A 13,782-nucleotide genomic window follows, 5' to 3' on the forward strand; every position below is an offset into this window, starting at 1 on the left:
GTTGTGTTCTCTCCACCTGCTGTGCCTTGATCAGATTAAGTAACATTATATTGGGGATTGTATCAAGGCCCTTCACAAAACCAGATTGCAATGGATCAACCATTATTAGACTTCACCCAGGCTTGTTTTCTTTCAGAATTAAGCGACAGTACAGTTTGCAAGGCACATCAAGCAGAGAAATAGGCCTATAACTACTTGGTTCTGATCTATCCCCCTTTTTATAAATGGGGATAGTGATTGCTTGTGTCCACGAGCACGGCAACCTCTGAGATTAATTTACTTCCGTGAAGATTTTAAACAAAACCATTGCCCATTCTTTAGGGAATGTTTTCAATTCGCAGTTGAACAGACCATCCGGTCCACATGCCTTTGAGTTTGAGGTACTACCAATCAAATGTAGGATGTCCTCCAAATCAAATGCAAGGTGGAAGCGCGCCAATGATCTATCAACCTCGTATGGGCCCGTTAGAATGGGTCGGGCATAGAGGCAAGAGAAATGGTCAATCCATTTCTGAGTCGAGACCGCATTCGCCTGGAGACTTATCTGCGAGCCCGTGATTGTATGATTTATTGTTGACCACATTTTCGCTATGTTCTTGCTCGCTAGAATTTTCAACATACTGGCCCCATCCTCCTGGTACAGGAATGCTCGTTGGCCCATTGACCCAGTTTCTATACCGTTTTTCAATCTTTTGGCCAGAGACTTCCTGATCAGGAGGGGTGCATTCTGAGCTACTCTGAGATCGTGGCGAAGTCTCGCTTTCATTTCTTTTACCTCTTTATTAAAAACATGGAGATGTAATGATGACTGCTTATTTATAGTACCTTGTTTTCGGGGCACTTGCATGAGCTCTGGCCATTCCTTCTTGTCGTACCTTAGCAACTCGGTATAGTCTGGGTGGCCCTTCTCTAATAAACGATTTAGGGTGCTTACTTATTTCACTGACCATCATAGTTCCTCCCCAACCCCCCGCATACACTGCACAGGATGACTTCATATGCTTAGACACCATTGTACCATTTATCTGTTCACACCTCCATTGGGCTTCTAATTTGTTGTGATCACTAGCGACAGTTTTTATCACACAGAAATTCGTTACAGCATGCAAGAGTTCCTCGCTCACATAAATGTAATCAATTACCGACTTGCTCTCATCTTTTTGCTATGTCGGTGCGGGGGGAATATCAGATCGAAAGGCTCCATTGAGCATAATCAGGCCTCTGTCTTTTACAAGAGATTCCCATCTTTTCCATCTTTTTTTGTTTTTACTTCCTGCCTTATTCAGGCAATTTAAATTTAAATCGCCCGCCATTACAATTCCACCTATCTTTATATCTAAGGCCACAAGGTCCAAAATATTATTTAGGTCATTAAAAAAAGGAGTCATCCGACATGGAAATAGGGTCCCAATATATGTTTAGTAGAGCAAACACCTCTGTTCCAGCCGTTAGTTTAGCCAACAGCATATAGCTATTTGGTCTGGCCCATAGTTCAGAGCTTAGGCCTATTCCCATGTTTACCGCTATCAGAAGACCTGACATTGTGCGGCCTATCCCAGGCTTCACTGCTGGGTTTAGATGTACTTCATGATCATCCCATATTGGCACATTGGTGAGCCATGTCTCCTGTAGAAATACAATATAATATTTACACAATTCATTCTGATTGTTATTTATGAGGTGGGAAAACCCTCGGGTATTCCAACTTACCATTGACAGGAGCTCCTGCTGCCCCGCTCCCTCACACTACTTTTGACCCGCACCCTTGGCCCTCGTGCCTCGGGGGGGGCCTATTATAGAATGCATCAGCTAGCGGCTCAAGGACAAATCCCAGAGCAAACAGTTCATCTTTAGCCTGCCATGTTACGTTTTGAACAACTATGGATTTGAACCACAATATTACCCAGTTTAAATTAGTTTTGACCGGGAATTCCACTAGTGACATATCTGAGGAAACTACATCCTGTAATTGAGGGATCTCGGAAAATATAGCCATCACCACCCTCCTATTAAGATCAAATTGGATACAAGGGGGTATTCTACATGATAAACTTAGGGGGGAACGATGACGGGAGATCCCTCAAAGGAGGTTATTGTTGAGAACCCTTTGCCTGGTTACCCCTAGCCTGTGAGGACACCTCCCCTAAACACTTATTGGGGCCTTCTAATCGCTTGAGAGCATTCTCAATCAAGGAGATGATTGGTCCTGTTATTTGGGATAAATCCCCAATGTTATCCTTCTGCACCGGACTGGGTCGGGGTTGCTTAGCCAGGTCACACACTTGTGGGGGGTTCACTTCCACACTCCTTTCGGGTTCCCTTGGGGGAGCTCTTACCCGACTTACTTTTTCGAGACTCGGTCTTTGTGGGTGAAAAGGCTTGACTCCCACCGCTCTTTCTAGGGCCAATATACTTTTCCCATTCTCGGTCATGACGCGCTCGCCCAAGAGACTCGGTTTGTCAGGTGGAAGTAATATGGTGGGGGGTGCTTTCGCCATGTACTCATCTACTGTTTTCCTGATCTCAGCGCGATGTATATCAGCTGCCTGGACCTTAACCTCTGCCTCCATGGTCGATTTTGAAGAGGGGTTTGCCAGTTTGGTTTTCTGGGGGTTTGACTTTTCCTCTGAACCATTCTCTGTCCTTACTAACTCCCTGACCATTTCATCCAAGGGAGAATAGTCCATTGCTTGGATTGGCCGAAAATTTAGGGTCCCGTTTCTTCGATCAAGGGCTCTGGCTAGATATTTTTGTTTTATGGCGTCAGATGCAGCTATAGAGGTACGTTTAGGTACTGAGATTACCTTAAAGAAATGTTTGACTGATGATTTTCCTATCGTTTTAGGGGTCTGTTGATTCTTTGGGAGCTTTTTTTGGGGCGTTTTAGGGGCCTGCTTACCTCGCTTGGTTTTTTGTTTCTCGGGAGGAGCAGTTAAATGGGGTGATTTAGATTTTGATGTTTTATCCGACATTTCCTCAGGGCTAGATTGCAAGATGTTTAAGCTATCTTCCCCCTGGGCCATATGGCCCCCGCCCCCTCTCGAGGATTCATAAATGAAATCATCAAAACACAGTATCACTGACTCGATCACATTTGGTTTTATGTCCCTGTTTCTGACATGCTTCTCACCCGAGTTATTCTCAGGAGGTATGTCTGTTTGGGCCGATGCAGACTTCCTTTGAGATTTCCCTTCTCTTGCTGCCACAGTAATATCCCAAATTTTAGCTAGGGCAGCTTCATTAAGTACTTGCCCCTTCATGATTTTATCCATACATTTACTCTGAATGGATAATTTCTGTTCACTTGCTAAGAGTTCTGGACATTGTGGTTAACGCCAGATTCATGGCCTGTAATGCAATCCCCCCAACCATTATCAGATTGCTGGACTACCACAGACGTATTCATACTTTGATTTTGGGTTAACACTGTTGCCACTTCATATTCATCATTAACGGTGTGAGGTTGCCTTACTCCTAGAGTGAGCTTCACTTATTGAACTCTCCGTGAACATTACCGCAGAGGCTGATAGATTTTCGGAGAGAAGATTATTTGAAAAGACAGAATCATTTGCGCCCAAGTCTATCACAACAATGTCCACTTTTTGTACCTCAGGTACAGTTGATTTGCAAGAGACTTGGGCCGGTGCGCTAGTTACCGGTATTGCTTCCAACAAGGCCGTATCCGATATAGAACAATAATTCACAGGGCACTCTGCTTGGGGCTTCATCGGTGTCTCCACAGTTTGCAGAATAATAGGGTTAGAACCCAATTTGCTATTTATTCCAAGGGAGTCAGCCCCCTCACCATGACTCTTCGCCTGGAGGTTTAGAGGTGTATTCCCAGACTGAGCCCGAAATGCAGAGAGTGACCCATTACAGAATTTTCGTATGTCTGTATTCCCTATATTCCCTGGGACGGAGTCTTTTGACCGGCTCCGTCTCGGGGTGGAGCAAGATAGGCCAGAATTGCCCTGTTTTCTAGAGCAGCCCAAGTTTGCGCTCTTCAAAGGGCTCCTTGCCGACATGACATGATTTTAGGGATATGCGCATGATGATTTAGGGGCTGCAATCACCCGGGACCAATTGTTACTTTGGTTAGCAGTCCTCCGGAGCCCCGCAGCCATGCCGCTGCGGCGAAGCGGCAAAGCAGGACTCTCCGGGACTCCATGGGTGCGTGCGCATTCTCTGTTTTATAGACACGCCCACAGGATTAGCACAATGCCTAGGTAAACAGAGAAGAGTATAGTAGATATTGTGGGGAAATAATAGATTGCTACTCAGTCTTCTATTGTGGCTGAGGTTCAAGTGTTCTTCACCTTGTGGAACACTTAGTGCAAACACAGTTGTGGATAAAATACACACGATTTAAGAAGAGCTGGTCAGCCAGGAGTGGCAAAGCGGGACTCTCTGGGACTCCACGGGTGCGCGTGAGCGGTGCGCGCGCATTCTCTGTTTTATAGACACGCCCACAGGATTAGCACAATGCCTTGTGGAACACGTAGTGCAAACACAGTTGTGGAGAAAATACACACGATCCAAGAAGAGCTGGTAAGCCAGGACCGGCAAAGAGGACTCTCCGGGACTCTCCGGAGTTTCATTGATGCACCTCTTTTCGGCCATCCAGCTTGTGTTGCTGTTTATCTTGATTTATTTCCCCTAGCCCCATTTTCTTGTAGCCCTTATTGCTGTCCAGTCCCTTTCATTATGTGTTGTGTAAAAATATCTCTTGGCTGAAGGTCGAAACTCACAACAGTGTTGTCTTTACTTCACTCATGTTAATTAAACCAGTCTACTGCTACGATTGAATGTTGTATTTCCATTATAAGGATTTGTTATTTATATAAAGCTTTCACCAAAGCCCAGTACATAGAAATATTTATGTACAATCATCACCCAACCAAAGTTGGAACTCATTTAGCGCATCATAACTTTTTAAAATGCAGCCCTATCATCTGAGTGAACTGAACAGTCACTGAGAGGAACATCTTATACTACCGAAGTAGCAGGGGCACGGGAAAAAACCCACTGATTGCGTACTACTGTTATGCAGAATTGCATGCTGTACCCTTTGGGACCACCACACACAATTAGGACTACAGGTGTAAGCAGGACCAACCTTTGATATAAGTCTGTACCACACAGTCTGTTTGTAGCGAGCTTAGCAGCCAGGCTTATCTCAAGAGTGAATGTGAGCAGTAAAGTAGTTGTCAGAGGACTTTCAATAACAGTGGTTCAAGTAGACACTTATACTCAAGGTTTGTTGGTAAAACACTTATTCATTTATTACACAATCATTTAGAAAAAATTTCACTAGAAGAAGACAACTTAATATTATATACCAATACACTTCAATACAAGAGTTTTTGAGACAGTTTGAGCTACACTGAAATAGGAGCCAAATGGCAGTTCAGTTACTTAGCAGTGAGCAAAAAGGACAAAAGTAAGTAGAATAGATCACATATACTTTCTAAGCAGTGCAAATAGTTTCAGTTCACCAGAAGAGTTCAATTCAAGTCAATAGGCCAGGCCAAAGTCAATGTGCTAGTGTTCTCGATAGGAAAGAACAGTTCTGGTATTAAACGGTAAAGTCTTTGCAAAAGTTCTCAGAAGTAGTTTAGGCGAAAAATAATCATTTGTGGAGTCATAAGGTGATTAGGCCTGCAAGTTGGGAAAGTTTCACAAACTTTCACTGCGAGAGTGGCGTTCTCTCAATCGGTTTGCACAGTACCTTTATATGAAGAAACAAATGTTGCTGAAGTCGTGGTTCCTGGCAGTTCCTGCAGATCTCGCTGTTCCCGAGCCTCACTCTTGGGGACAAGAGGGATGATGTTGGTGGAAGCCTGCACTGCATGGGATCGTTGAAGAAAGCAAACAAAATGGAGTCACTTCAGGTCCAGTAGCTTTTTATTCAAGAGCACAAATGGTGTCCCTCTCCCTGGTTAATCCTAACCAGCCTTGAGAATGGTGTCCAGGTGATTTATGAGTTGATTGGCCCCACCAACAGAAAGGAAGAAGCTGTCCTTGCCGGACAGTCAGCCAGCCAATCACGCCAGAGTGCATTTGGTTCTCTCTCACTTCCTGCCCACCCCAGACACTCAGACGCCAAGGGCGGCCTTCAGTCCTGAAGCTTGCCAAAGGCACATGAACAAAGGGACCAAACCTGGTTTGGCGCGCAGAGACAAACACTAGAAGGACCTTTCCAAAAAGAAATGGTGAAAAAAGAAGACCGGGACCCGTTTAAACAAAGGGGCTTAAGGCGTCATCTTGAAAAACATGGCTCCTGTGATTTTTAGCTACCGGTGTTCGCGGTCGGGAAAAATCATGGTAGTTCGTTGTAAAACCACTGCCACCAGCTTTTTCAATAAGAAAGGGTAGCATTTGACTGCTACATGAGTGTTTAGACACAGGGGATACCATGTAACCCCTCCCGCACTCCATTGTAAGATGGTGTGTGCTGGGTCTAGGAATTTGGAAAAGACTAGTGAAGTCAATTTCACTTTACATTCTCTGGGAAACAGTAGTTGATCCCAGAGAAGGTATTTACACCTTGGGGAAGTCTAAAAGACATCCCTGTGTCACTGCACTGGGGGTGCTGTGCAACACACATGAAAAGATGATGCCTATGGAGTGATCTAAAACTCCATAATCAAAGAACACAAGTGAAAAACACACATCAAAATACATAAAAGAGTGGGAAAAAAAGGTTCACACTCTTTTCAGGTAAAATAATCAAGTCCTCAAAATCCAGCAAAGTTGCTGGTGGTCTCTAGGGTGAAGGGAATTAGGACATTTATGAGAATTCTCCCTAACTACCCCACCCTTGTCTCCCCCATGATCATATTGTTCACTTGAAGTCATTATCCAACTACCGAGCATATGATGAAAGGTTCCTGGACTTGGATCAGCTTGCAGATGTTCAGACAGAGAGGTATTTGCAAAGCTACATTAGGAGTGCCTTACAAAAATATACATGGTGTCCAGGAAGATGGCAAAAGGGACAGGGACAAGAGAACGGCATTTGGGGTTGAGAAGAAGATGCTTTTGGGGTGACATTTCCCCAAAAAACAAAAAAAGAGAGAAATATGGTGACATGATAAACGTGCTACCAATAGGCTGTTCGGCCCCACCAATGGTATTTGATCGTCACTCAAGTGACCACCCCGATGCTCATGGTGGCAGGGGTCACCTGTTGTACATTAAAGGGGAAAAATATAAATAGAAAATGATGTTGATGGGTACACAGTGGTGTAGGTTTTTCAAGGTATCAAGGTACAACTAACAAGGTGATGGGCGTGCACAGTTGCAACACCTGGATTGCACTACTGAAATAAATTGTAGCTATGTTTATTTTTGCATTTTGCTGTCTCTACTTCTTTACCCTCCTAATATTAAAAAAGCAGCAATGTATTCTGCATGTATAATGCACCTGAACAAGTGTATGTTATATGGCATATGTTTCAGTAGTTAATGAAGTAATGACCCGACCCATTGCTAGTATCACGAAAGAGATGAAGCAGCTCCAATGGAGCATCATTATATGACCATATAACAATATATAGTATCAGCATAACAATATATAGCACCACTAACAATATATAGTACCAGCACCTGACCTATGTGGGGAAGGAGGCATCGGAGGAGGGCTGCCATGTATGCTCTCTAACTTTCCATGCCATGAGCACCTCCAGGACTTTTAATGGCGGTTCCAGAGGAAGCAGGATACACTACTATGAATGCCACAGAAGATATTCCCCCATGAGGACAGTTATATGAAAACACAGACAATGAGAGAGGATTGGTGGAGCATAGATGATGTGACACAATATACACTGGAAGGCCCAAATAAAGGAGAAGAAAGAAGAGTAACACAAAGGGTACTGCAATGCTTTGAGACAGAAAAAGGGGGTAGGGGAATGCCTGAATGCTGCAAAAGATGCAAACTACTAGTATATGGACAGGAGTTTGAAGGAGAAAAATGGGTCAAAGGGCTGCAGAGATCCAAACACAAGTTCTCCTGACAGTTCCAATGGGGATGATGCAGAGACAAAACGATGGGTACCTCAAGGAGTGGGCAAGGAACTTCAAGTTGCTCACATGGGTAGGAAACAAGGCAGGCCCTCTGACCATAATGCCCCTCAATAATAACAGCACTACGTTTCCAAGATGAAGGTTCAGTCTGCAGACATATTTCAAAGGTATTGCATTAGGGGAGGTTCACAGACCCCCATTGGGCCTGAAGCTCACATGCAGATATCCCTGCAAATAGAAGAGGGGTATGTTACCCTGTGCCTTTGAATACACCAGTCTTGATGGTGCCCTAGAATGACATAGAAATAGATGGGTTCCCCAAACTGGAGGCACACCGAAGCTGAGCAGAGTGAGGAGGCGAAAGTGACCTGGAGCATGGACGAACACAGGAGGAACTCAAGTGAACTGAGGGGGCTGGCAAAGGTGTGGAACAAAAAGGCACCCAGAAGCGGGAGGGACTTCAAGTATGTGTGGCCATATCTGCACCAGAGGGACGATTGTAGAGAGGGGGAGTGTATGACTCCCTGGCATGCACACGCCACAGCTGCATTGAAATGAATAAAAGGCACTGAAGTGGCTCAAGAACACAGGGAGAGACCTGATGTTAGGAAAGATTCTCTTTACTGCACCTTTCTTTCCATCTTTATGGAAACCCTAAACCTTTTGCTTTTATTTTTGAATCTGACCTGTACTTTTTGCAGTACAGTGAAGCCTTCAGCTTCACTGCACTGGCCTTTGCTCACATGTGATGGGGAAACTGATATGTCCTTCAGGCTATCAATACTGGGAAACATTGTTTCCCTTAGTCATGTTACTATGTTGCAACTTGTGGTTACTTTTGTATCACCTATGGTAACCTTTTATCATTGCACAAAGCAGCTTACAATGCAGTACAATGGCGTGCATTTTTGTTTTGCCCTAGACTAATGCTCAGAGGATTTCTGGTTACTCTAGATGTGCTTGAAAGATGGGCTGGTGGCCACAGTGACATTTCCCCACTCTTTGGGAAATTTCGTTTTAGCTTTACCGCGATTACCGCGTTTGGCTAGTGACTGTGGCTACTGGTCAAACATGGCCGTGCCATGAGATTTTTGCGTGTTCTTTTTGCCATCTTGTTGTTCAGCCTTCTTCCTGGCCTCAGAGTCCAGGAAGATCCTTATAAGGACTTCCAGTGCCCGGGAAAGCAGCAGCGTTTGGTGGGCTACTGGAGGGCTTTGTCTGTTTGCAGGCAGGATGTGGGCTGGGTCGGTCTGACCCTAATTCACGTTGGATACTGAGTCGTGTTGCATCGCTGTGCGCAGCATGCACCGTCCGAAACCTGCTTACATGACACGAGTCCAGTCCTGAGAGGGGTGCTGCATTGTTTGTTTTTGTATTCTTCGACCGAGAGGTCTTGCGCCAGCAAAAGATCCCAACCAGAGTTATTCTCGAACCTGCAACCCCCTGGAAATAGAGGACCGCAGATTTCAGCAGGAAAAGCAAAGTAGGACGACTTTCCTTTGTTCTGCCAAGTCTGTGGAATATTCGGAGTAATGGGGGTAAGTTACAGAGCTTTTAACCTACCCCTATACACTTGCCTTGGCAAGACTTCTGACTGTTGGGGATAATTTTGGGCATTTGTCTACATTGAGCCCTAACTCTAAGAACCCTTCACTGGACCCCAGAGACCCTACCTGCATCCTAGGTTCTGTGGAACTGTATCCTGAACAATATGTCACAAGGCCCCTGGCAACTTAGGGATGGACAATTTTAGTTAGGAATCATCTCTGTGGACCCTTTGGTGTATAATACTTACCTATCCATTCCTTTGCATGAGTATTTGATATGTATTGTGCATTATAACCTGGTGAATGTATATATGGGTTTAGTTTGATAGTATTGTGTGAAAAGTCTACCTGCTTGTATTCATTTTTTTATAGTGTGTTTTGGACATAATTAAATAACTGTATTGTTATACATCCTGTCTAAGTGCAATTTGTGACTCCCATTGTGTGACCTCATTGTGGACCCTTTACAAGCTCACCAACTCTGAAGAACGTAGCCTAACCGCCTGTCACTGCTACCTAAACTGGTTTGGCTACAGCTTCCCAGAGTTGACCCTGTCACAATATAGGTTGGCCTTCTATACATCTGTCCACCAGACCAGAGTATAGAAAATCAGTCCTAACATCTGACACACTGATTTTACTGAGAGACGCAGAACAGGCAATCAGTGCAGCCATTGTGCATATTCTTGCTAAGGACGCAGAAGGACAGAAAGTCACATATTAACAGAAGCGAAAGGACACCTGAATGTGTACATGTGAGGAGGAAAATTAAGTTTGTGGTCCCTGCACACGTGATCTGAAACTGGAAGACAAAGTCTATTCATTCGAGCCAGAAAGAGACTGTTGTTCCCACTCAACTGAAGACAGATGATACAAAAGTAATACGACAGGAAGTTGAAAGCTAGAATGTCCTTGATTGTGGCCAGAGGAGTCAAAGAGTGGAAACCTCATTGGAAGAGGCAGCACTATTGGGCCCTTCTCACCAACCTCCACTGTGCTCATGTGCTGGCTTTCCCAGGCTGAGAAAGCTCACAATGGCCAGTCCCTACCCACAGTCCACGCTAGATCACGCTTTGTTGCAGGGCCCATATAGAAATGTGCCAGCCTGACATGCCTCTATTTGCGACATTTAAGAGGTGGTCACAGGTGGAGCCATCAGATAGCTTGTAGCCAATGGGAGCACTAACCCAATATAGCTTATATATGTAGCCTACCGAACTAACCAATTCTATCCCACCTTAGGTTTGTGAAAGGTATCATTTGGTTATGATGTCACAGCTGAGTAAAACTCCATGACAAGACTGTTACCAGCTGGGACCAATTGAAATCCTTTTTATCCCTGCTTGAAAGAAAAAATAAAACGTTATTATTAAAGCAGTAGATTTGTCACATTGCTAGACTCCTCTGTTACTTGGGCGTGGGGATTTCTACTGAGCCAGACCTCTTGCTTTTATGAAGGGGGCTCCCCCACCCTTATAAAGGCAAAATGTCACAGGCGATTGTTCCAAAGCAAGCACACTGAAAGAGGTCCAATAACTGTTTTCGTAACAAATGACCCTTGCCTTCTGACATCATACCCAGAGTGCCTTGTTCCACAGGCAGAGGTAGATGTTTAATCCTCTGCACCTCTGTTTTCATACTTAATAATTGTATTCCTTAGTCAATTTGGTGACACTTTAATCTTTAAATATAAACTATGCCTGGTTGTGACATGGTAACTACTAAGAACACACAATTATACAGCCACAGCAATTTGGTATCACACTTGTGTCTGCGTTGCGAGAAGAACACTGCTATGGCTGGACTGATGTGGATTAGGGCCTGGTCTGACTGTCAACACTTAAGCCAAGTAGGGCAATGTCAGGGATTCTCGTGCTGGGTGGGTAACACCTTCCCCCAGGGCACAAGGACGCTCCCCAGGCAGAAAGGACAACACCTTCCTCCAACGGCACAAGAAGACTGCGTAGGAGACTTCCTGGGAAACAGTGACTCAAAAGCCATGCTGGCATAACAAAGACAATCTCATGCTAGGGTGTTGATAGATGCAGTCCCTCTGAAGTCAATATATATGGGAAGGACGAAGAGTTAGAGTAGCCAGTCAGGAGCAGTGAGCTGGTGTCCCACAATCTTTGTTTCTGTTAAGCCTCTCTTCCATTTCTGGTCTCCTCTATTTCCTGTAGGCAAGGTACTTGGGGTGTGATGTCTTGAGGCAAAGGGAACCAGTTACAACAACCTGGATTGGACACCTTACAGCAGGCTTGCTTTGAACCAATCCCTTGTGTCATTCTGCCCTTATAAGGAGAGTGGCAGAACCTCATTCTTAAATTTATCTTTGCACTCTTCCAAGGACAAGACGGTTTGGCTGGACCTGTGTTAGAAGTACTAGATACTTCAAAGTCCTCTGCCACAGTGGTGAAGACAGAGGCGGAGGAGAGCTCTGTCCCCTAACCATTCCCAGGGAACAGTGAGGTGACTGCTGTGGAACCAAAGCCTCAATGCTAACAACATTGTACCCAGAACCTTGTTCACAGGAGGTGAAAGATTTCCTGTAGGTGCCAGCCAAGCTCATTGGAGTTAGAGTGCAGAGAAGAAGGACTCACCTTGCTCTGGATCCCCTGCATTGGGACCCGCAGTAAACCAGAAGTCTAGATATAGCTTGGAATCCGGGTTTCAAGCATTCAGACCTTTCCTAGTTGCATTGACTATGCTCAATGCCTTAAGCAGCCACAGAACCCGCATTGCTGCTTTTGACACTCTCTGCAAACGTGAAACTGCTTGCTGCATTTTGAGCCAACGAGATGCCAGCTCAAACCATTGCAAGGGACCATCTCATCCAACGCAACTGCAGGCTTGACATTTAAGGGAGCAATGGATTCAAGCGCAGACTCAACCTACTGAAGCCTGAAAACTCGCATGAACACAACTTGACCCAGCAGAATCCATTGTCTTGCCACTGGCCCCACAGCTTCCCTAACCATTGGAAGACACTGTCTCACTGTTCCATATACCGACTCAACCCTTCAGGTTCATACACCATCAAAACATCTCAACACTGACTGCCAGTGGGATTCCATTGACTCTAAACATCTCGACATCAACTCAACTGCATCTAAAATTGCCAAGCAGCACAACTTGATGCTGTCGAGCACCCAACGAGGTAAATGTACTGTGGAGAGGCCCGGTCTGCATGGTCCACATTTGGGGTTGCAGTGGCTTTTAAGCCCTCCTGGTTTCCCCTTTTTCTTCCAGGACATTGACTTGAACAGTTACAATGTTGCCAAATGATTGCCTGAACACCTCAGCTCATCTACCCAGAGAGCCCTCACAAAAGGCTGCATTCGCTGTGTTTTCTTTTACAGATGTGGGGTGTTATTCGCTTTTTCTAGTTAGATGATTTTATTTCTATTGTCTCTGCTTTTATAGAACCTTAAATGGACATTTTTATTTTTGAGTCTTTGTGCTAAAGGTATTTGGTTTTCTACTGCTATCCGCACAAACCCCTCCTGGCGCCTTCCTGTGCTACCATACAAGGCAAATGAGGTATGCCTTTCGGTCTGTGGCTGTTTTGCCTTTATGACTTGGATTACTGCTTCTTTGATAGTAGTTAGTGTAAGGGTGAGTAGGCGGTTTAGCCACTACTCATGCCTGTACTCCAGAAGAGCAGTAGTCATTTTGATATATATTTATATGAATAGTTCAATTTATGTGCTTTAACATGTATTGTGGGTAGTTTAATATTTACTATATACATCTCAATACATGGTATAATGTCAGATTCTTTCCTGGTCTTGCGCGGAGGCAGCACAAACCCCTGCTTGTACCCGTGCGTTAGTATTAAAACAGGCCACCATGACCCCCCGGGGAAAGAGGGTTAGGGTCCATTGGGTTGTATAGGTACGGGATGAGGGTAACCGGAAGGAAGATTAGGGAGAGGTTGTGCATAGGTATAGGGGGTTAGGGTACAATGCTCATTGACTCAGCTGCCCCCTCCACGGTTGCAACTCCGTCCTCACACTCTGCACGCACACAGAAAATGAGACTGAGGTCCTTTGCATTTACCCAAGCAAGAGACCCCTGATATACACACAACCCTAAAAAACCCAAGACAACAGAGGTACATGTGTGATTACACCTAACATTCAGTGTATGGCTCAGAGTTTATGTCACCTTAAGCAGAGCACCTTCAGCAGATATCAACATTTAGCAT

Source organism: Ambystoma mexicanum, chromosome 10 (assembly GCF_040938575.1).
Source record: "Ambystoma mexicanum isolate Mex_15411 chromosome 10, UKY_AmexF1_1, whole genome shotgun sequence".
NCBI lineage: Eukaryota > Metazoa > Chordata > Amphibia > Caudata > Ambystomatidae > Ambystoma > Ambystoma mexicanum.